This window comes from Ranitomeya variabilis, chromosome 4 (assembly GCF_051348905.1).
Source record: "Ranitomeya variabilis isolate aRanVar5 chromosome 4, aRanVar5.hap1, whole genome shotgun sequence".
In the NCBI taxonomy this organism is placed as follows: Eukaryota; Metazoa; Chordata; class Amphibia; order Anura; family Dendrobatidae; genus Ranitomeya; species Ranitomeya variabilis.
This window is the reverse complement of record NC_135235.1, coordinates 226,153,025-226,175,764: the sequence shown is the minus strand read 5'-3', so window position 1 is coordinate 226,175,764 and position 22,740 is coordinate 226,153,025. Positions and strand designations below refer to the sequence as shown.

The following is a 22,740-nucleotide window of genomic DNA, read 5'->3' as shown; positions in this document are numbered from 1 at the left end:
TCTGAGGGGCTGGGCATGATGCTGGCAGCCTGGTGCTGCCTCTGAGGGGCTGGGCATGATGCTGGCAGCCTGGTGCTGCCTCTGAGGGGCTGGGCATGATGCTGGCAGCCTGGTGCTGCCTCTGAGGGGCTGGGCATGATGCTGGCAGCCTGGTGCTGCCTCTGAGGGGCTGGGCATGATGCTGGCAGCCTGGTGCTGCCTCTGAGGGGCTGGGCATGATGCTGGCAGCCTAGTGCTGCCTCTGAGGGGCTGGGCATGATGCTGGCAGCATGAGGCTGCCTCTGAGGGGCTGGGCATGATGCTGGCAGCATGAGGCTGCCTCTGAGGGGCTGGGCATGATGCTGGCAGCATGAGGCTGCCTCTGAGGGGCTGGGCATGATGCTGGCAGCATGAGGCTGCCTCTGAGGGGCTGGGCATGATGCTGGCAGCATGAGGCTGCCTCTGAGGGGCTGGGCATGATGCTGGCAGCATGAGGCTGCCTCTGAGGGGCTGGGCATGATGCTGGCAGCATGAGGCTGCCTCTGAGGGGCTGGGCATGATGCTGGCAGCATGAGGCTGCCTCTGAGGGGCTGGGCATGATGCTGGCAGCATGAGGCTGCCTCTGAGGGGCTGGGCATGATGCTGGCAGCATGAGGCTGCCTCTGAGGGGCTGGGCATGATGCTGGCAGCATGAGGCTGCCTCTGAGGGGCTGGGCATGATGATGGCAGCATGAGGCTGCCTCTGAGGGGCTGGGCATGATGCTGGCAGCATGAGGCTGCCTCTGAGGGGCTGGGCATGATGCTGGCAGCATGAGGCTGGCTCTGAGGGGCTGGCAGCATGAGGCTGGCTCTGAGGGGCTGGGCATGATGCTGGCAGCCTGGTGCTGCCTCTGAGGGGCTGGGCATGATGCTGGCAGCCTGGTGCTGCCTCTGAGGGGCTGGGCATGATGCTGGCAGCCTGGTGCTGCCTCTGAGGGGCTGGGCATGGTGCTGGCAGCCTGGTGCTGCCTCTGAGGGGCTGGGCATGATGCTGGCAGCATGAGGCTGGCTCTGAGGGGCTGGCAGCATGAGGCTGCCTCTGAGGGGCTGGGCATGATGCTGGCAGCCTGGTGCTGCCTCTGAGGGGCTGGGCATGATGCTGGCAGCCTGGTGCTGCCTCTGAGGGGCTGGGCATGATGCTGGCAGCCTGGTGCTGCCTCTGAGGGGCTGGGCATGATGCTGGCAGCCTGGTGCTGCCTCTGAGGGGCTGGGCATGATGCTGGCAGCCTGGTGCTGCCTCTGAGGGGCTGGACATGATGCTGGCAGCCTGGTGCTGCCTCTGAGGGGCTGGGCATGATGCTGGCAGCCTGGTGCTGCCTCTGAGGGGCTGGGCATGATGCTGGCAGCCTGGTGCTGCCTCTGAGGGGCTGGGCATGATGCTGGCAGCCTGGTGCTGCCTCTGAGGGGCTGGGCATGATGCTGGCAGCCTGGTGCTGCCTCTGAGGGGCTGGGCATGATGCTGGCAGCCTGGTGCTGCCTCTGAGGGGCTGGGCATGATGCTGGCAGCCTGGTGCTGCCTCTGAGGGGCTGGGCATGATGCTGGCAGCCTGGTGCTGCCTCTGAGGGGCTGGGCATGATGCTGGCAGCCTGGTGCTGCCTCTGAGGGGCTGGGCATGATGCTGGCAGCCTGGTGCTGCCTCTGAGGGGCTGGGCATGATGCTGGCAGCCTGGTGCTGCCTCTGAGGGGCTGGGCATGATGCTGGCAGCCTGGTGCTGCCTCTGAGGGGCTGGGCATGATGCTGGCAGCCTGGTGCTGCCTCTGAGGGGCTGGGCATGATGCTGGCAGCCTGGTGCTGCCTCTGAGGGGCTGGGCATGATGCTGGCAGCCTGGTGCTGCCTCTGAGGGGCTGGGCATGATGCTGGCAGCCTGGTGCTGCCTCTGAGGGGCTGGGCATGATGCTGGCAGCCTGAGGCTGCCTCTGAGGGGCTGGGCATGATGCTGGCAGCCTGAGGCTGCCTCTGAGGGGCTGGGCATGATGCTGGCAGCCTGAGGCTGCCTCTGAGGGGCTGGGCATGATGCTGGCAGCCTGAGGCTGCCTCTGAGGGGCTGGGCATGATGCTGGCAGCCTGAGGCTGCCTCTGAGGGGATGGGCATGATGCTGGCAGCCTGAGGCTGCCTCTGAGGGGCTGGGCATGATGCTGGCAGCCTGAGGCTGCCTCTGAGGGGCTGGGCATGATGCTGGCAGCATGAGGCTGCCTCTGAGGGGCTGGGCATGATGCTGGCAGCCTGGTGCTGCCTCTGAGGGGCTGGGCATGATGCTGGCAGCCTGGTGCTGCCTCTGAGGGGCTGGGCATGATGCTGGCAGCCTGGTGCTGCCTCTGAGGGGCTGGGCATGATGCTGGCAGCCTGGTGCTGCCTCTGAGGGGCTGGGCATGATGCTGGCAGCCTGGTGCTGCCTCTGAGGGGCTGGGCATGATGCTGGCAGCCTGGTGCTGCCTCTGAGGGGCTGGGCATGATGCTGGCAGCCTGGTGCTGCCTCTGAGGGGCTGGGCATGATGCTGGCAGCATGAGGCTGCCTCTGAGGGGCTGGGCATGATGCTGGCAGCATGAGGCTGCCTCTGAGGGGCTGGGCATGATGCTGGCAGCATGAGGCTGCCTCTGAGGGGCTGGGCATGATGCTGGCAGCATGAGGCTGCCTCTGAGGGGCTGGGCATGATGCTGGCAGCATGAGGCTGCCTCTGAGGGGCTGGGCATGATGCTGGCAGCATGAGGCTGCCTCTGAGGGGCTGGGCATGATGCTGGCAGCATGAGGCTGCCTCTGAGGGGCTGGGCATGATGCTGGCAGCATGAGGCTGCCTCTGAGGGGCTGGGCATGATGCTGGCAGCATGAGGCTGCCTCTGAGGGGCTGGGCATGATGCTGGCAGCATGAGGCTGCCTCTGAGGGGCTGGGCATGATGCTGGCAGCCTGAGGCTGCCTCTGAGGGGCTGGGCATGATGCTGGCAGCCTGAGGCTGCCTCTGAGGGGCTGGGCATGATGCTGGCAGCCTGAGGCTGCCTCTGAGGGGCTGGGCATGATGCTGGCAGCATGAGGCTGGCTCTGAGGGGCTGGCAGCCTGGTGCTGCCTCTGAGGGGCTGGGCATGATGCTGGCAGCCTGGTGCTGCCTCTGAGGGGCTGGGCATGATGCTGGCAGCCTGGTGCTGCCTCTGAGGGGCTGGGCATGATGCTGGCAGCCTGGTGCTGCCTCTGAGGGGCTGGGCATGATGCTGGCAGCCTGGTGCTGCCTCTGAGGGGCTGGGCATGATGCTGGCAGCCTGGTGCTGCCTCTGAGGGGCTGGGCATGATGCTGGCAGCCTGGTGCTGCCTCTGAGGGGCTGGGCATGATGCTGGCAGCCTGGTGCTGCCTCTGAGGGGCTGGGCATGATGCTGGCAGCCTGGTGCTGCCTCTGAGGGGCTGGGCATGATGCTGGCAGCCTGGTGCTGCCTCTGAGGGGCTGGGCATGATGCTGGCAGCCTGGTGCTGCCTCTGAGGGGCTGGGCATGATGCTGGCAGCCTGGTGCTGCCTCTGAGGGGCTGGGCATGATGCTGGCAGCCTGGTGCTGCCTCTGAGGGGCTGGGCATGATGCTGGCAGCATGAGGCTGCCTCTGAGGGGCTGGGCATGATGCTGGCAGCCTGAGGCTGCCTCTGAGGGGCTGGGCATGATGCTGGCAGCATGAGGCTGCCTCTGAGGGGCTGGGCATGATGCTGGCAGCCTGAGGCTGCATCTGAGGGGCTGGGCATGATGCAGGCAGCCTGGTGCTGCCTCTGAGGGGCTGGGCATGATGCTGGCAGCCTGGTGCTGCCTCTGAGGGGCTGGGCATGATGCTGGCAGCCTGGTGCTGCCTCTGAGGGGCTGGGCATGATGCTGGCAGCCTGGTGCTGCCTCTGAGGGGCTGGGCATGATGCTGGCAGCCTGAGGCTGCCTCTGAGGGGCTGGGCATGATGCTGGCAGCATGAGGCTGCCTCTGAGGGGCTGGGAATGATGCTGGCAGCCTGGTGCTGCCTCTGAGGGGCTGGGCATGATGCTGGCAGCCTGAGGCTGCCTCTGAGGGGCTGGCCATGATGCTGGCAGCCTGGTGCTGCCTATGAGGGGCTGGGCATGATGCTGGCAGCCTGGTGCTGCCTCTGAGGGGCTGGGCATGATGCTGGCAGCCTGGTGCTGCCTCTGAGGGGCTGAGCATGATGCTGGCAGCCTGGTGCTGCCTCTGAGGGGCTGGGCATGATGCTGGCAGCCTGGTGCTGCCTCTGAGGGGCTGGGCATGATGCTGGCAGCCTGGTGCTGCCTCTGAGGGGCTGGGCATGATGCTGGCAGCCTGGTGCTGCCTCTGAGGGGCTGGGCATGATGCTGGCAGCCTGGTGCTGCCTCTGAGGGGCTGGGCATGATGCTGGCAGCCTGGTGCTGCCTCTGAGGGCTGGGCATGATGCTGGCAGCATGAGGCTGCCTCTGAGGGGCTGGGCATGATGCTGGCAGCATGAGGCTGCCTCTGAGGGGCTGGGCATGATGCTGGCAGCATGAGGCTGCCTCTGAGGGGCTGGGCATGATGCTGGCAGCATGAGGCTGCCTCTGAGGGGCTGGGCATGATGCTGGCAGCATGAGGCTGCCTCTGAGGGGCTGGGCATGATGCTGTCAGCATGAGGCTGCCTCTGAGGGGCTGGGCATGATGCTGGCAGCATGAGGCTGCCTCTGAGGGGCTGGGCATGATGCTGGCAGCATGAGGCTGCCTCTGAGGGGCTGGGCATGATGCTGGCAGCCTGAGGCTGCCTCTGAGGGGCTGGGCATGATGCTGGCAGCCTGAGGCTGCCTCTGAGGGGCTGGGCATGATGCTGGCAGCATGAGGGTGGCTCTGAGGGGCTGACAGCCTGGTGCTGCCTCTGAGGGGCTGGGCATGATGCTGGCAGCCTGGTGCTGCCTCTGAGGGGCTGGGCATGATGCTGGCAGCCTGGTGCTGCCTCTGAGGGGCTGGGCATGATGCTGGCAGCCTGGTGCTGCCTCTGAGGGGCTGGGCATGATGCTGGCAGCATGAGGCTGCCTCTGAGGGGCTGGGCATGATGCTGGCAGCCTGAGGCTGCCTCTGAGGGGCTGGGCATGATGCTGGCAGCATGAGGCTGCCTCTGAGGGGCTGGGCATGATGCTGGCAGCCTGAGGCTGCCTCTGAGGGGCTGGGCATGATGCTGGCAGCCTGAGGCTGCCTCTGAGGGGCTGGGCATGATGCTGGCAGCCTGAGGCTGCCTCTGAGGGGCTGGGCATGATGCTGGCAGCCTGGTGCTGCCTGAGGGGCTGGGCATGATGCTGGCAGCCTGGTGCTGCCTCTGAGGGGCTGGGCATGATGCTGGCAGCCTGGTGCTGCCTCTGAGGGGCTGGGCATGATGCTGGCAGCCTTGTGCTGCCTCTGAGGGGCTGGGCATGATGCTGGCAGCCTGGTGCTGCCTCTGAGGGGCCGGGCATGATGCTGGCAGCCTGGTGCTGCCTCTGAGGGGCTGGGCATGATGCTGGCAGCATGAGGCTGCCTCTGAGGGGCTGGGCATGATGCTGGCAGCATGAGGCTGCCTCTGAGGGGCTGGGCATGATGCTGGCAGCATGAGGCTGCCTCTGAGGGGCTGGGCATGATGATGGCAGCATGAGGCTGCCTCTGAGGGGCTGGGCATGATGCTGGCAGCATGAGGCTGCCTCTGAGGGGCTGGGCATGATGCTGGCAGCATGAGGCTGCCTCTGAGGGGCTGGGCATGATGCTGGCAGCATGAGGCTGCCTCTGAGGGGCTGGGCATGATGCTGGCAGCATGAGGCTGCCTCTGAGGGGCTGGGCATGATGCTGGCAGCATGAGGCTGCCTCTGAGGGGCTGGGCATGATGCTGGCAGCATGAGGCTGCCTCTGAGGGGCTGGGCATGATGCTGGCAGCATGAGGCTGCCTCTGAGGGGCTGGGCATGATGCTGGCAGCATGAGGCTGCCTCTGAGGGGCTGGGCATGATGCTGGCAGCATGAGGCTGCCTCTGAGGGGCTGGGCATGATGCTGGCAGCATGAGGCTGCCTCTGAGGGGCTGGGCATGATGCTGGCAGCATGAGGCTGCCTCTGAGGGGCTGGGCATGATGCTGGCAGCATGAGGCTGCCTCTGAGGGGCTGGGCATGATGCTGGCAGCATGAGGCTGGCTCTGAGGGGCTGGCAGCATGAGGCTGGCTCTGAGGGGCTGGGCATGATGCTGGCAGCCTGGTGCTGCCTCTGAGGGGCTGGGCATGGTGCTGGCAGCCTGGTGCTGCCTCTGAGGGGCTGGGCATGATGCTGGCAGCATGAGGCTGGCTCTGAGGGGCTGGCAGCATGAGGCTGCCTCTGAGGGGCTGGGCATGATGCTGGCAGCCTGGTGCTGCCTCTGAGGGGCTGGGCATGATGCTGGCAGCCTAGTGCTGCCTCTGAGGGGCTGGGCATGATGCTGGCAGCCTGGTGCTGCCTCTGAGGGGCTGGGCATGATGCTGGCAGCCTGGTGCTGCCTCTGAGGGGCTGGGCATGATGCTGGCAGCCTGGTGCTGCCTCTGAGGGGCTGGACATGATGCTGGCAGCCTGGTGCTGCCTCTGAGGGGCTGGGCATGATGCTGGCAGCCTGGTGCTGCCTCTGAGGGGCTGGGCATGATGCTGGCAGCCTGGTGCTGCCTCTGAGGGGCTGGGCATGATGCTGGCAGCCTGGTGCTGCCTATGAGGGGCTGGGCATGATGCTGGCAGCCTGGTGCTGCCTCTGAGGGGCTGGGCATGATGCTGGCAGCCTGGTGCTGCCTCTGAGGGGCTGGGCATGATGCTGGCAGCCTGGTGCTGCCTCTGAGGGGCTGGGCATGATGCTGGCAGCCTGGTGCTGCCTCTGAGGGGCTGGGCATGATGCTGGCAGCCTGGTGCTGCCTCTGAGGGGCTGGGCATGATGCTGGCAGCCTGGTGCTGCCTCTGAGGGGCTGGGCATGATGCTGGCAGCCTGGTGCTGCCTCTGAGGGGCTGGGCATGATGTTGGCAGCCTGGTGCTGCCTCTGAGGGGCTGGGCATGATGCTGGCAGCCTGGTGCTGCCTCTGAGGGGCTGGGCATGATGCTGGCAGCCTGAGGCTGCCTCTGAGGGGCTGGGCATGATGCTGGCAGCCTGAGGCTGCCTCTGAGGGGCTGGGCATGATGCTGGCAGCCTGAGGCTGCCTCTGAGGGGCTGGGCATGATGCTGGCAGCCTGAGGCTGCCTCTGAGGGGCTGGGCATGATGCTGGCAGCCTGAGGCTGCCTCTGAGGGGCTGGGCATGATGCTGGCAGCCTGAGGCTGCCTCTGAGGGGCTGGGCATGATGCTGGCAGCCTGAGGCTGCCTCTGAGGGGCTGGGCATGATGCTGGCAGCCTGGTGCTGCCTCTGAGGGGCTGGGCATGATGCTGGCAGCCTGGTGCTGCCTCTGAGGGGCTGGGCATGATGCTGGCAGCCTGGTGCTGCCTCTGAGGGGCTGGGCATGATGCTGGCAGCCTGGTGCTGCCTCTGAGGGGCTGGGCATGATGCTGGCAGCCTGGTGCTGCCTCTGAGGGGCTGGGCATGATGCTGGCAGCCTGGTGCTGCCTCTGAGGGGCTGGGCATGATGCTGGCAGCCTGGTGCTGCCTCTGAGGGGCTGGGCATGATGCTGGCAGCCTGGTGCTGCCTCTGAGGGGCTGGGCATGATGCTGGCAGCATGAGGCTGCCTCTGAGGGGCTGGGCATGATGCTGGCAGCATGAGGCTGCCTCTGAGGGGCTGGGCATGATGCTGGCAGCATGAGGCTGCCTCTGAGGGGCTGGGCATGATGCTGGCAGCCTGGTGCTGCCTCTGAGGGGCTGGGCATGATGCTGGCAGCCTGGTGCTGCCTCTGAGGGGCTGGGCATGATGCTGGCAGCCTGGTGCTGCCTCTGAGGGGCTGGGCATGATGCTGGCAGCCTGGTGCTACCTCTGAGGGGCTGGGCATGATGCTGGCAGCCTGGTGCTGCCTCTGAGGGGCTGGGCATGATGCTGGCAGCCTGGTGCTGCCTCTGAGGGGCTGGGCATGATGCTGGCAGCCTGGTGCTGCCTCTGAGGGGCTGGGCATGATGCTGGCAGCCTGGTGCTGCCTCTGAGGGGCTGGGCATGATGCTGGCAGCCTGGTGCTGCCTCTGAGGGGCTGGGCATGATGCTGGCAGCCTGGTGCTGCCTCTGAGGGGCTGGGCATGATGCTGGCAGCCTTGTGCTGCCTCTGAGGGGCTGGGCATGATGCTGGCAGCCTGGTGCTGCCTCTGAGGGGCCGGGCATGATGCTGGCAGCCTGGTGCTGCCTCTGAGGGGCCGGGCATGATGCTGGCAGCATGAGGCTGCCTCTGAGGGGCCGGGCATGATGCTGGCAGCATGAGGCTGCCTCTGAGGGGCTGGGCATGATGCTGGCAGCATGAGGCTGCCTCTGAGGGGCTGGGCATGATGATGGCAGCATGAGGCTGCCTCTGAGGGGCTGGGCATGATGCTGGCAGCATGAGGCTGCCTCTGAGGGGCTGGGCATGATGCTGGCAGCATGAGGCTGCCTCTGAGGGGCTGGGCATGATGCTGGCAGCATGAGGCTGCCTCTGAGGGGCTGGGCATGATGCTGGCAGCATGAGGCTGCCTCTGAGGGGCTGGGCATGATGCTGGCAGCATGAGGCTGCCTCTGAGGGGCTGGGCATGATGCTGGCAGCATGAGGCTGCCTCTGAGGGGCTGGGCATGATGCTGGCAGCATGAGGCTGCCTCTGAGGGGCTGGGCATGATGCTGGCAGCATGAGGCTGCCTCTGAGGGGCTGGGCATGATGCTGGCAGCATGAGGCTGCCTCTGAGGGGCTGGGCATGATGCTGGCAGCATGAGGCTGCCTCTGAGGGGCTGGGCATGATGCTGGCAGCATGAGGCTGCCTCTGAGGGGCTGGGCATGATGCTGGCAGCATGAGGCTGCCTCTGAGGGGCTGGGCATGATGCTGGCAGCATGAGGCTGGCTCTGAGGGGCTGGCAGCATGAGGCTGGCTCTGAGGGGCTGGGCATGATGCTGGCAGCCTGGTGCTGCCTCTGAGGGGCTGGGCATGGTGCTGGCAGCCTGGTGCTGCCTCTGAGGGGCTGGGCATGATGCTGGCAGCATGAGGCTGGCTCTGAGGGGCTGGCAGCATGAGGCTGCCTCTGAGGGGCTGGGCATGATGCTGGCAGCCTGGTGCTGCCTCTGAGGGGCTGGGCATGATGCTGGCAGCCTAGTGCTGCCTCTGAGGGGCTGGGCATGATGCTGGCAGCCTGGTGCTGCCTCTGAGGGGCTGGGCATGATGCTGGCAGCCTGGTGCTGCCTCTGAGGGGCTGGGCATGATGCTGGCAGCCTGGTGCTGCCTCTGAGGGGCTGGGCATGATGCTGGCAGCCTGGTGCTGCCTCTGAGGGGCTGGGCATGATGCTGGCAGCCTGGTGCTGCCTCTGAGGGGCTGGGCATGATGCTGGCAGCCTGGTGCTGCCTCTGAGGGGCTGGGCATGATGCTGGCAGCATGAGGCTGGCTCTGAGGGGCTGGCAGCATGAGGCTGGCTCTGATGGGCTGGCAGCATGAGGCTGGCAGCATGAGGCTGGCTCTGAGGGGCTGGGCATGATGCTGGCAGCATGAGGCTGGCTCTGAGGGGCTGGGCATGATGCTGGCAGCATGAGGCTGGCTCTGAGGGGCTGGGCATGATGCTGGCAGCATGAGGCTGGCTCTGAGGGGCTGGGCATGATGCTGGCAGCATGAGGCTGGCTCTGAGGGGCTGGGCATGATGCTGGCAGCATGAGGCTGGCTCTGAGGGGCTGGGCATGATGCTGGCAGCATGAGGCTGGCTCTGAGGGGCTGGGCATGATGCTGGCAGCATGAGGCTGGCTCTGAGGGGCTGGGCATGATGCTGGCAGCATGAGGCTGGCTCTGAGGGGCTGGGCATGATGCTGGCAGCATGAGGCTGGCTCTGAGGAGCTGGGCATGATGCTGGCAGCATGAGGCTGGCTCTGAGGGGCTGAGCATGATGCTGGCTCTGAGGGGCTGAGCATGATGCTGGCTCTGAGGGGCTGAGCATGATGCTGGCTCTGAAGGGCTGAGCATGATGCTGGCTCTGAGGGGCTGAGCATGATGCTGGCTCTGAGGGGCTGAGCATGATGCTGGCTCTGAGGGGCTGAGCATGATGCTGGCTCTGAGGGGCTGAGCATGATGCTGGCTCTGAGGGGCTGAGCATGATGCTGGCTCTGAGGGGCTGAGCATGATGCTGGCTCTGAGGGGCTGAGCATGATGCTGGCTCTGAGGGGCTGAGCATGATGCTGGCTCTGAGGGGCTGAGCATGATGCTGGCTCTGAGGGGCTGAGCATGATGCTGGCTCTGAGGGGCTGAGCATGATGCTGGCTCTGAGGGGCTGAGCATGATGCTGGCTCTGAGGGGCTGAGCATGATGCTGGCTCTGAGGGGCTGAGCATGATGCTGGCTCTGAGGGGCTGAGCATGATGCTGGCTCTGAGGGGCTGAGCATGATGCTGGCTCTGAGGGGCTGAGCATGATGCTGGCTCTGAGGGGCTGAGCATGCTGGCTCTGAGGGGCTGAGCATGCTGGCTCTGAGGGGCTGAGCATGCTGGCTCTGAGGGGCTGAGCATGCTGGCTCTGAGGGGCTGAGCATGCTGGCTCTGAGGGGCTGAGCATGCTGGCTCTGAGGGGCTGTGGGACAGCCTGTCAGAGCCTGTGGCGTGGTGCAGGGGCCAGTAAAGGGGGGCTGAGGGAGTCCGTGGGTCTGGTATGGGGCTGTGGAGGCTGTGTGGCGCTGTAGAGGGGGTCGTGTGGTGGTGTAGAGGGGGTTGTGTGGTGCTGTAGAGGGGGTTGTGTGGTGCTGTAGAGGACTACAGAGCCACACAGCCCCCTGGTGTGACTTCCTGAGTGCCATGACAGCTGACTGTATATACATGTATACACATACATGTATGTACATGTGCCATGACCGCTCCTTAGACCATACATGGATTGTCACTTACCCAAACCGAGGCTGAAGAGGTTTAGCTGCTCCACATGATGATGATGATGGAGGCCGGAGAGGAATGTTCCTCCATAGCGATGTCGTCCATTAGGGAAACTTGGAGTCCTTGTCCCGCCAGGTCTTGAGCGAGTTTAGTCTGCACGATGCCTTGTTACCTATTTGAAAAGAGAAGAAAAAAAAGGAAATTTTTGAATTTTGACATTTTTTCTTCTAAGCCCTATTAATTGTACTGGTACATTAACCTGTTCTTCCACGAGCGTATATATTCCCAGCAGACACACAGCGAGCGGGCGACTGCCCCAAGTATTACCTACTGAGAGACAGGGAAAGAAAGAACAATAATTAATAAGGGAAACATTGCATTCATAATCAGTGTTCACAGCTGAGTGACTGTGCTCAGCTCCCCCTAACCCTCCCCTACCCCACAGGGAACCCCTGTATCCTGCCATGCCCCCCACAGCTGACCCTATACATTGTCCTCACTTCCCATTGCAGGGACCCTGTCTCCCACGCAGTGCCCCCATACACTGCGCTCAGCTCACCATCCCCCTCCAGGGACAGCCTGTCTCCCCCGCAGTGCCCCCCCCGCCATACTCTGTGCTAAGCTCCCGGTCCCCCTCCAAGGACAGCCTGTCTCCCCCCGCAGTGCCCCCCCCACAGCTGACCCCATACAGACATGCAGCGGTGGTGCCGATACGGGCTCATACTTACCGGCCGGCAGCTCCAAGATTCAAATCTGGCGCTCACAGGTCACGTCATTGTTGCTGAAGTCAGAACGGGAAAGCAGCGGGCGGGCTCGGCGCCATGTCACACAGAACCCGGCCGCCCCTCGCCCCTCGCCCCTCCCCCCGCTTCACCTTACAGCCGGGCAGAGGATGTTATTATTAATTTGCTGCCTTCACTACAGGGGACGTGTCACAGGATTCCTCCCCCTTCCACTATGCACACAGGCCGGCGAGTGACTTCCTGGTTCCGGCCGCACAGCAGGGACCCCGCCCACCGGCCAGACAGTGCTGAGGAGGGGGATGGGTGACAACCTCCTCACACACCGCCCCTCCCCCGCCACTGTCCGCCGTAACAGCACACAGCCGGGGAATGAATGAGCCCCAGGGGCGCAGCACTGGCCCCGCCCACCACGGGCAGCACTGGCCCTGACCCCCGCCCACCCTGCACCACACAGCGGAGCACAGGGGGAGAGCAATGAGCCCCGGGGGCACACGGCGCTGACTCCGCCCACCCTGCGCCCACACACCCGAGCACAGGGGGGCATCTATGAGCCCCGGGGGCAGACGGCGCCGACTCCGCCCACACCGCACCACACGGCGCTGACCTCGCCCACCCCGACCCACACACAGTAAAACCCGGGGGGAGATGTATAAGCCCCGGAGGCACGCAGCGCTGACTCCGCCCACCCTGCGCCACACATCGGAGCACAGGGGGGGCATCTATAAGCCCCGGGGGCACACAGCGCTGACCCCGCCCACCGTGCAGCAGACAGCACACACTTATCTACAACAAAAAAGTCACTGTGACCCCGGTTTTTGGGGTCTTTTTTCATTGCAGAAGATTTCTAATGTGTGCATTAGTATCAGCTAAGGTTTCCTTAGATTTTTACCGCAAAAACGCATGAAAACCGCATGCGATTTTTTTTTTTTAAATGCGTTTTTTGCTGGAAAATCTGAGGAATCCTTAGCTGATGCTAATGCACACATTTAAAATCTGCTTCAAGGAAAAATGACCCCGAAAACTGGACAGACAGTGCAGAGGACCGGGGATTAGTGACAAGCACCCGGGGCGTCACACACCCTCCCCCGCCAGTGCCGATGTTACTGCACAGCAGGGGAGATGAAGAGACCCCCGACCGCACAGCACTGGCCCCGCCTCCTCCGCACCGGACAGACGGTGCAGAGGACCGGGGATTAGTGACAAGCACCCGGGGCGTCACACACCCTCCCCCGCCAGTGCCGATGTTACTGCACAGCAGGGGAGATGAAGAGACCCCCGACCGCACAGCACTGGCCCCGCCTCCTCCGCACCGGACAGACGGTGCAGAGGACCGGGGATTAGTGACAAGCACCCGAGGCGTCACACACCCTCCCCCGCCACTGCCGATGTTACTGCACAGCAGGGGAGATGAAGAGACCCCCGACCGCACAGCACTGGCCCCGCCCCCTCCGCACCGGACAGACGGTGCAGAGGACCGGGGATTAGTGACAAGCACCCGAGGCGTCACACACCCTCCCCCGCCACTGCCGATGTTACTGCACACAGCAGGGGAAATGAAGAGACCCCCGACCGCACAGCACTGGCCCCGCCTCCTCCGCACCGGACAGACGGTGCAGAGGACCGGGGATTAGTGACAAGCACCCGGGGCGTCACACACCCTCCCCCGCCACTGCCGATGTTACTGCACACAGCAGGGGAGATGAAGAGAGCCCCGGACGCACAGCACTGGCCCCGCCCCCTCCGCACCGGACAGACCGTGCAGAGGACCGGGGATTAGTGACAAGCACCCGGGGCGTCACACACCCTCCCCCGCCACTGCCGATGTTACTGCACACAGCAGGGGAGATGAAGAGAGCCCCGGACGCACAGCACTGGCCCCGCCCCCTCCGCACCGGACAGACCGTGCAGAGGACCGGGGATTAGTGACAAACACTCGATTCGTCCCACACCCTCCCCTGCCCCAGACATTTGCTCAGACATTCGTCTATGCTAAATGGCTTTTAGAAAGCACAGCTGCCATCCGGTGTTCAATCTCCAGAAATGCAGCTGAGTTATGTGTGGCAACGATTGAATGATTTTTAAGCGACAGATGACACCTGGTGGTGAAAATGAAGCAGTGACGGTCAGTTGAGTGAGAGACGGTTAAAGACCCATATTTTGCACATCCCACAGAATAGCCAAGTTTGCGCATCCGTAACGGGCCCGCGAAGCGTCACTTCGAAGCGGCGTCGGCGTCAGGCGCACCCCCCGGCCTTTGGGCCGCAAATGGGCACGCGTTTCGTCGCTCAGCGGTGAAATTTAGAAAAAATTTGAGTGAGAGCAGGCTCAACGTGCGTTTTTTGAGCATTCACGTCTGGCTATTTTGAGTGAGACCCGGTTAAACGTGCGTTTTTTGAGCATTCACGTCTGGCTATTTGGACTTGACTTTCGAAAACTTCTTTGGCGCGAAAACGTTACCGCCACATCCGGCACGCCATAAGACCGCGGCATGCGCGATACCAGCCTCAAGCCCGGCCTCGCGGCCGGTCGGGAGGCCGAAAACATGATTTCGGAAGCGAAAGCGTTTATCAAATTTCCGCCACCTGATTCCCCCTCAGGAGGCCGTCGGGATCGAGCGACGCGAGCGGCATGCTGAAATTCAAAAATTTCAAAATTACCAAGGTCCAGCTGTTGAGCTTGACTCTTCTCAAGGTTGACCAGAGACCCGGAGGCCTCTGAGTAAGTTCTGATAGACGCAGATAACATCTGCACCTCTCGAGGATTAGAGATCACCAACGTCACATCATCCGCATAGGCAACAACATTCAGAGGCAGGCAATGGGGGACCGGCACCCCCTGAAAATCGCACTCCTGCAGTGACCTCAGAAACGGGTCTAGGGCAAAAACATACAGGAGAGGACTCAGTGGGCAACCCTGTCTCACCCCTGCCTCAACTCCAAAAGTGTCACCCTGCCAACCATTAATCAGAGGAAAGCTCACCGCCTCTCTGTACAATGTCTTCAGCCAATCCACAAATTGTCCCGGGATACCGTACTTTGACAAAGTGGCCCACAGATAGTCATGATCAACCCTGTCAAAGGCTTTAGCCTGGTCCAGACTAACAATATATTTCCCACACCGCAGAGCTTTACATCTCTCAAACATCTCCCGTATCGAGATGACTGCTCCAGAGATGTTCCGCCCTTTTACTGTGCCAAACTGAGAGCCTGCCAACAGTGCTGGGGACAAACAGACTAATCTAGAAAAAAGGATCTTTGCTAGAATCTTCCTGTCCACATTCAAGAGGGCAATTGGCCTCCAGTTCTTGATGTCGTTCGGCTCTTTACCCTTAGACAGCAGAATCAATGAGGACACTCATGTATGGAGGCATCAGGTGATTTTCTAGACAACTTCTATACACATCCACGAGGATTGGGGCCAGGAGGTCTCTGAATTTCCTATAAAATTCTGCTGTTATGCCATCTGGACCTGGTGCCTTCTTCAGATGTAATTTATCAATAGCCTCCTTAACTTCCTCCACCGTTAACTCTGCTGTCAAAGGAGAAAAGTCCAGATCATTAGTATCAGGCGCAGGAGTTGCCTCCAAGAATTGAGCCATCTTATTTTTATCCAAAACTTTCCTCTGAAACAAGTCAGCATAGTAAGATCCCACCACCTCCAGGATACCCTCCCGTGAATCCTGCAATACACCCTGGAAGTCAGTGAGACCCGTGACCATTTTTTTGACTACCCTCTCCCTACAATTCTCAAAGGGATCAGGGGCCCCTAAGGACCCATAATCCCGTTCAAGAACCAGGGAGGTATACCTACTATACTGATACTGCCTTATCTCAGATTTCAGTCGGTCGATCTTCACTTTGTCATCCCCGCCCGCCGAATATAGTGACTCCAATTCTTTACGCAGCTTTAGGTACTGGCTGTACTTATTCCTCCCTTTATTAACTGACAGTCTCTTTAAGAGGGATCTGATATCCTCCTTGACGTCCTCCCACCAGTCGGTCATGTTGTCATAGAAGTCAACCCTATCTAGATGAAGCTGGATAAGGGAGTAGACATGACTCTGAACATAAGCATCATCCAGGAGACTGGAATTGAGCCTCCACAACCCTCTACTGATGTCCGGACGGTTAGAGGTCCCCAGACTGAAGCACAAGGCAAGGTGATCAGAGTAAGGGACGACCTTCTCACTCAGGGTGCCGACAGCCTCAGTAGGGCTCACAAAAGCCAAATCTATCCTACTGCTCCTGTTGGAACATGAATACGTGAATTTTGGCTGTCGACCTCCCTGTGCGAAAACGTCAGTCAGTCCAGCCTGCATTATAATGTTATGTAGGACCTTACCATCTCTGGTCACCGTCCTGCCCGAGGAACTGTCACCTGATGTCAGTATGGCATTAAAGTCCCCTGCCATCACCACCGGAAGAGAAGTGAAGAGGTAAGGCTTAACGCTATTAAAAAGCTGAATCCTGTCAGTCACTGTCTGTGGCCCATAGATGTTAATAAGCCGGAGTCGCCTACCATGAATAGTGACTTCCAGGACCAAACATCTTCCCATGACCACCTCCGTCATCCTATGCACAGTCACATCATTGGTGTTAAACATGACAGCGACTCCGGCGTAAGGCTCCACAGCCAGTGACCAGAAAGAAGGACCGGACCGCCATTCCCTCTCAGCTTCTCTCATAAGCCCCAGAGATGTCAGTCGTGTCTCCTGCAGGAATATGACATCGGTGTCCAGATGCGTGAGATGTTCATACACCACGTCTCGTCCTCCTTGCCTTAATACTATTGACATTACTTGAAGTTAGTGTTAATGAGAACCCCGCCATCACTACACAATAGAGAAGGAGCACAGTAACTGCCAACATCATGAGTCAGGGATGTTCTGTCCACCACTGGTGTCCATGACAGACTCTACCTGAGGGTCCACAGATAAAGGCTTCCGCTTTGACGGAGGGTGGTCCTCTATGTCCCTGTCACACTCTGCATCAACTTTCCTCAACTCTGTCTCATAATCATCATCATTAGACTCAGATAACACTCCATACTTGTTGGACACAACCATCACTCCTGCAGAATTCTGAAGTTTCCTAGTAGCGTTCTGACCGGTGTCATATTCTGCCTCAGGTTTACGGGAGGACGTGCTCTTTTTCTTCCTTTTATTATGATTGATGCTCCAGTCATCAAATACAGACAGTGATGCTGAAGGGGGGGCTACCTGAGGCTGCTGGACCTCCATGTTCCCCTCTGCACCCTCTATACCCTGCTTCTGTGGCGTTACATGAATGGACTCCTGCTGGGCATCTGGGTTGGTCACCATCTCTCCTGACATTAAATCCTCCCCCTCATGTGCCCCTGCCACCACATCCTCATCCTCCTGAGCCTCTGCCCCTGCCAGTACAGCCTCATCAGGGAAGACTCTGCAGATATTATGCCAGGCATCTGGACAGTCCCTGTGAGGGTGGCCCATCTTACCACAGAGGTTGCACCTAACATCCCGGCAATCCGCAGCGACGTGGCCGATTTCACCACACAGGCTGCACTTCACCACAGTACAGGCGTTAGCCAGATGACCTTTCCCACCACATTTGAAACACTTTCTGGGCTGCCCGGGGTAATAACATCTTCCCTTCTCCCTCCCAATGAAGAAGGAGTTGGGTAAGTGGGCAGTAATGTTATTAAATTGCCGCAATTTCACCACAGCTTTCCACCCCATTGTCCAGATACCATCCTCATCTCTGACCTTGGAGAGTCCAGAGACGAGGTCACAGTGTCTCCGGAGCCACACCTCGATGTCCTGTGGGGGAACGGCCTCATTCCAGAAGGTGATATTTACCGTGACTGTGTCCGGCCTGGAGATAGGAACCAATATAAATTTATTCCAGCCTTCAGCGTCTCTGAACCTGGGGTAATTGGCCCAGAACCTGTCCAGGTCACACTGCAGCTTGAAACTGACCTCGTAGCCCTGCCTGTCCTGAAGATTAGACACCGCCAGTATCTCGTTTGCCACAAACCCCATCTGGCTGCATAGCAGCTCTCTCACCACATACCTGCGCTGTGGCAAATCCTCCTTGGCACCAATGTATTTAAACCGCACCACATTAATGCGCTTAAATGTCTGGCCGGTATACCTGGCGCTGGAAGTGAAGGATGGGGCGCCGCGGCTCCAGGCATTCCTGGGGGGCAACTGCCGGGTCACACTGGGCCGACTGACAGGGAGAGGGCCTGCAGCAGGGGGGGCTGCCACACCTTGTGGACTAGATGGTAAAGGGGGATAGTCACACATATCATGCACATTATCATCAGCATCATTATCCTCAGACAGTGCCACGTCCATGACAGGATGTGAAACCCCTCCAACCCCCGACCCCATGGGCACAACATCACCAGCCCCAGTCTGTGCCTCAGCCTCAGCTTCGGCCTCATCAGCACAAACAGTCTCACATATAATGTCCTGCTCCTGCATGGGGCATTCTGGGACTTGTGGTGCCTCTGCTGGAGTCTGAAGTGCATGCTCCTGTTCACACTCAGCTGCCTCAGCAGCACAAACAGTCTCACAAACACTGTCCTGCTCCTGCGTGGGGCATTCTGGGACCTGTGGTGCCTCTGCTGGAGTCTGAAGTGCATGCTCCTGTTCACACTCAGCTGCTTGCTGCGGCAGTTTTTTCCCCTCCTGGAAGCAGAAGCGGGCAGCCTGTAACACGGGCCGTGTCCGCTGCTGTGGGGTCCCTGTCTCTACAGCACTGTCCTGCTTATAGGAGGCGAACCGCTCCCGGTTCCTGTATGTCTCCGCCAGGGGCCCCATGCCCTCCAGCACAGACTCAATGTCCTGCACAACACTTGCCACCTGTACCCCCAGTGTGTTCAGTCTCAGGTCATAGGCATCATTACAGGCAGGATTAGCGACTTTTAGACTATAGATAAAGTCTACTTCCATTTGCAGCGCTTTTTTTTGCTGCTGTAACTCCCCCAGTTTTCTGACCAGTCCCGGTATCTCGTCCACTAGCTGCAGCTCGGGTGCACGTGCCGGCTGCACAGGTTTAGGCTTCACCATGGGTGCAGGGGTTTTAAACACAGACTTGTGCGGTTCCACCACAGATGGCTTTGTGGCTCCTCGGCTGGATGCAGGCTCCGCAGCAGGTTTATCGCTGCCACCTGATTGTGACCGGGTGCGTCCTGACAGCGCCACACTGCCATGTTGCTGCAAGTTCTCCTGGATTGTCTGTCTTTCCAGAGACGTCCCTCTCTGCCTGGAAGCAGGAGAGGTGATTGGTACAGCTGCGGCTGATTTCACCTGTGCTTCAGGCAGGGGCTGCTTACTGACGGGGGAGTTACAGGACTTCATACTGTGCTGTGTAACATCACTCACCAACACTTTCCCTTCTGGCTTCTTTGCTGGGCTTGGAGGAGATTTTCCTCTCAAAACTTTACTTGCAGCTTTTTCCTCTTTCACAGAACTGCTGCATCTTTGGCTCGCTGCATTCACTGGTCTCACAGTGACTTTGGGATTAGCATTCCCATTCAGAGAAGCCTGGGAGCCTTGTCCCAGTGTAGGCCGAGAAGCCTGGGCCTTGCCTGGGGAGCTTCCCCGCCCAGGGTGGCCCCTCCCTGGGCTTGCTCCAGACATCAGGAGAGCTACCAACACACAACCTCACAGCTAGGAGGCAGTATTATAGTAGTCATATTCTTGTACATAGGAGCAGTATTATAGTAGTTATATTCTTGTACATAGGAGCAGTATTATAGTAGTCATATTCTTGTACATAGGAGCAGTATTATAGTAGTTATATTCTTGTACATATGGGCAGTATTTTAGTAGTTATATTCTTGTACATAGGGGCAGTATTATAGTAGTTATATTCTTGTACATAGGGGCAGTATTATAGTAGTTATATTCTTGTACATAGGGGCAGTATTATAGTAGTTATACTCTTGTAAATAGGGGCAGTATTATAGTAGTTATATTCTTGTACATAGGAGCAGTATTATAGTAATTATATTCTTGCACAAAAGGGCAGTATTATAGTAGTTATATTCTTGTACATAGGAGCAGTATTATAGTAGTTATATTCTTGTACATATGGGCAGTATTTTAGTAGTTATATTCTTGTACATAGGGGCAGTATTATAGTAGTTATATTCTTGTACATAGGGGCAGTATTATAGTAGTTATATCCTTGTGCATAGGGGCAGTATTATAGTAGTTATATTCTTGTACATAGGGGCAGTATTATAGTAGTTATATTCTTGTTCATAGGGGTAGTGTTATAGTAGTTATATTCTTGTACATAGGAGCAGTATTATAGCAGTTATATTCTTGTACATAGGGGCAGTATTATAGTAGTTATATTCTTATACATAGGAGCAGTATTACTGTAGTTATATTCTTGTACATAGGAGCAGTATTATAGTAGTTATATTCTTGTACATAGGAGCAGTATTATAGCAGTTATATTCTTGTACATAGGAGCAGTATTATAGTAGTTATATCCTTGTACATAGGAGCAGTATTATAGTAGTTATATTCTTGTACATAGGAGCAGTATTATAGTAGTTATATTCTTGTACATAGGGGCAGTATTATAGTAGTTATATTCTTGTACATAGGGGCAGTATTTTAGTAGTTATATTCTTGTGCATAGGGGCAGTATTATAGTAGTTATATTCTTGTACATAGGGGCAGTATTATAGTAGTTATATCCTTGTGCATAGGGGCAGTATTATAGTAGCTATATTCTTGTACATAGGGGCAGTATTAAAATAGTTATATTCTTGTACATAAGGGTAGTATTATAGTAGTTATATCCTTGTACATAGGAGCAGTATTATAGTAGTTATATTCTTTTACATAGGGGCAGTATTACAGTAGTTATATTCTTATGCATGGGAGCAGTATTATAGTAGTTATATTCTTGCACATAGTAGCAATATTATAGTAGTTATATTCTTGTACATAGGGGCAGTATTATAGTAGTTATATTCTTGTACATAGGGGCAGTATTATAGTAGTTATACTCTTGTACATAGGGGCAGTATTATAGTAGTTATATTCTTGTACATAGGAGCAGTATTATTGTAGTTATATTCTTGTACATAAGGGCAGTATTATAGTAGTTATATTCTTGTACATAGGAGCAGTATTATAGTAGTTATAATCTTGTACATAGGGGCAGTATTTTAGTAGTTATATTCTTGTACATAGGAGCAGTATTATAGCAGTTATATTCTTGTACATAGGAGCAGTATTATAGTAGTTATATTCTTGTACATAGGAGCAGTATTATAGCAGTTATATTCTTGTACATAGGAGCAGTATTATAGTAGTTATATCCTTCTACATAGGGGCAGTATTATAGCAGTTATATTCTTGTACATAGGGGCAGTATTATAGTAGTTATATCCTTGTACATAGGGGCAGTATTATAGTAGTTATATTCTTGTACATAGGGGCAGTATTATAGTAGTTATATTCTTGTACATATGGGTAGTATTATAGTAGTTATATTCTTGTACATAGGAGCAGTATTATAGTAGTTATATTCTTGTACATAGGAGCAGTATTATAGTAGTTATATTCTTGTACATAGGAGCAGTATTATAGCAGTTATATTCTTGTACATAGGAGCAATATTATAGCAGTTATATTCTTGTACATAGGAGCAGTATTATAGTAGTTATATTCTTGTACATAGGAGCAGTATGATAGCAGTTATATTCTTGTACATAGGAGCAGTATTATAGTAGTTATATCCTTGTACATAGGAGCAGTATTATAGTAGTTATATTCTTGTACATAGGAGCAGTATTATAGTAGTTATATTCTTGTACATAGGGGCAGTATTATAGTAGTTAAATTCTTGTACATAGGAGCAGCATTATAGTAGTTATATTCTTGTACATAGGAGCAGTATTATAGTAGTTATATTCTTGTACATAGGGGCAGTATTTTAGTAGTTATATTCTTGTACATAGGGGCAGTATTATAGTAGTTATATTCTTGTGCATAGGGGCAGTATTATAGTAGTTATATCCTTGTGCATAGGGGCAGTATTATAGTAGTTATATTCTTGTACATAGGGGCAGTATTATAGTAGTTATATTCTTGCACATAGGAGAAGTATTATATTAGTTATATTCTTGAACATAGGAGCAGTATTATAGTAGTTATACTCTTATACATAGGGGACAGTATTATAAAAGTTATATTCTTGTACATAGGAGCAGTACTATAGTAGCTATATTCTTTTACATAGGGGCAGTATTATAGTAGTTATATTCTTATACATAGGAGCAGTATTAAAGTAGTTATATTGTTGTACATCGGAGCAGTATTATAGTAGTTATAGTCTTGTACATAGGGGCAGTATTATAGTAGTTATATTCTTGTACATAGGAGCAGTATTATAGTAGTTATATTCTTGTACAAAGGGGCACTATTATAGTAGGTTATTTTCCTGATCATAGGAGCAGTATTATAGCAGTTATATTCTTGTACATAGGGGCAGTATTATAGTAGTTATATTCTTGTACATAGGGGCAGTATTATAGTAGTTATATCCTTGTGCATAGGGGCAGTATTATAGTAGCTATATTCTTGTACATAGGGGCAGTATTATAATTGTTATATTCTTGTACATAGGGGTAGTATTATAGTAGTTACATTCTTGTACATAGGAGCAGCATTATAGTAGTTATATTCTTTTACATAGGGGCAGTATTATAGTAGTTATATTCTTATACATAGGAGCAGTATTATAGTAGTTATATTCTTGTACATAGTAGCAATATTATAGTAGTTATATTCTTGTACATAGGGGCAGTATTATAGTAGTTATATTCTTGTACATAGGGGCAGTATTATAGTAGTTATACTCTTGTACATAGGGGCAGTATTATAGTAGTTATATTCTTGTACATAGGAGCAGTATTATAGTAGTAGTTATATTCTTGTACATAGGGGCAGTATTTTAGTAGTTATATTCTTGTACATAGGGGCAGTATTATAGTAGTTATATTCTTGTACATAGGGGCAGTATT

The 22,740-nt window shown here is 56.5% G+C and overlaps 2 protein-coding genes and 1 long non-coding RNA gene across 3 annotated transcripts in view; 1 reads left to right on the top strand and 2 right to left on the bottom strand.

The window, feature by feature from the left end:
- The window catches only part of LOC143768708 (uncharacterized), a 61,391-nt gene extending 49,034 nt beyond the window's left edge, over positions 1–12,357 (bottom strand). The window contains exons 1-3 of the long non-coding RNA XR_013213995.1: positions 11,689–12,357; positions 11,220–11,290; positions 10,976–11,132 (exon numbers count right to left, since the gene is read on the bottom strand). This is a non-coding gene — a long non-coding RNA (uncharacterized LOC143768708). The remainder of the gene's footprint in view (positions 1–10,975; positions 11,133–11,219; positions 11,291–11,688) is intronic.
- LOC143770461 (phospholipase A2 inhibitor NAI-like) overlaps positions 1–22,740 on the bottom strand; it is a 299,420-nt gene that overhangs the window by 225,314 nt on the left and 51,366 nt on the right. The gene's annotated exons all lie outside the window — the stretch shown is intronic.
- LOC143770460 (phospholipase A2 inhibitor and Ly6/PLAUR domain-containing protein-like) overlaps positions 1–22,740 on the top strand; it is a 163,912-nt gene that overhangs the window by 136,152 nt on the left and 5,020 nt on the right. The gene's annotated exons all lie outside the window — the stretch shown is intronic.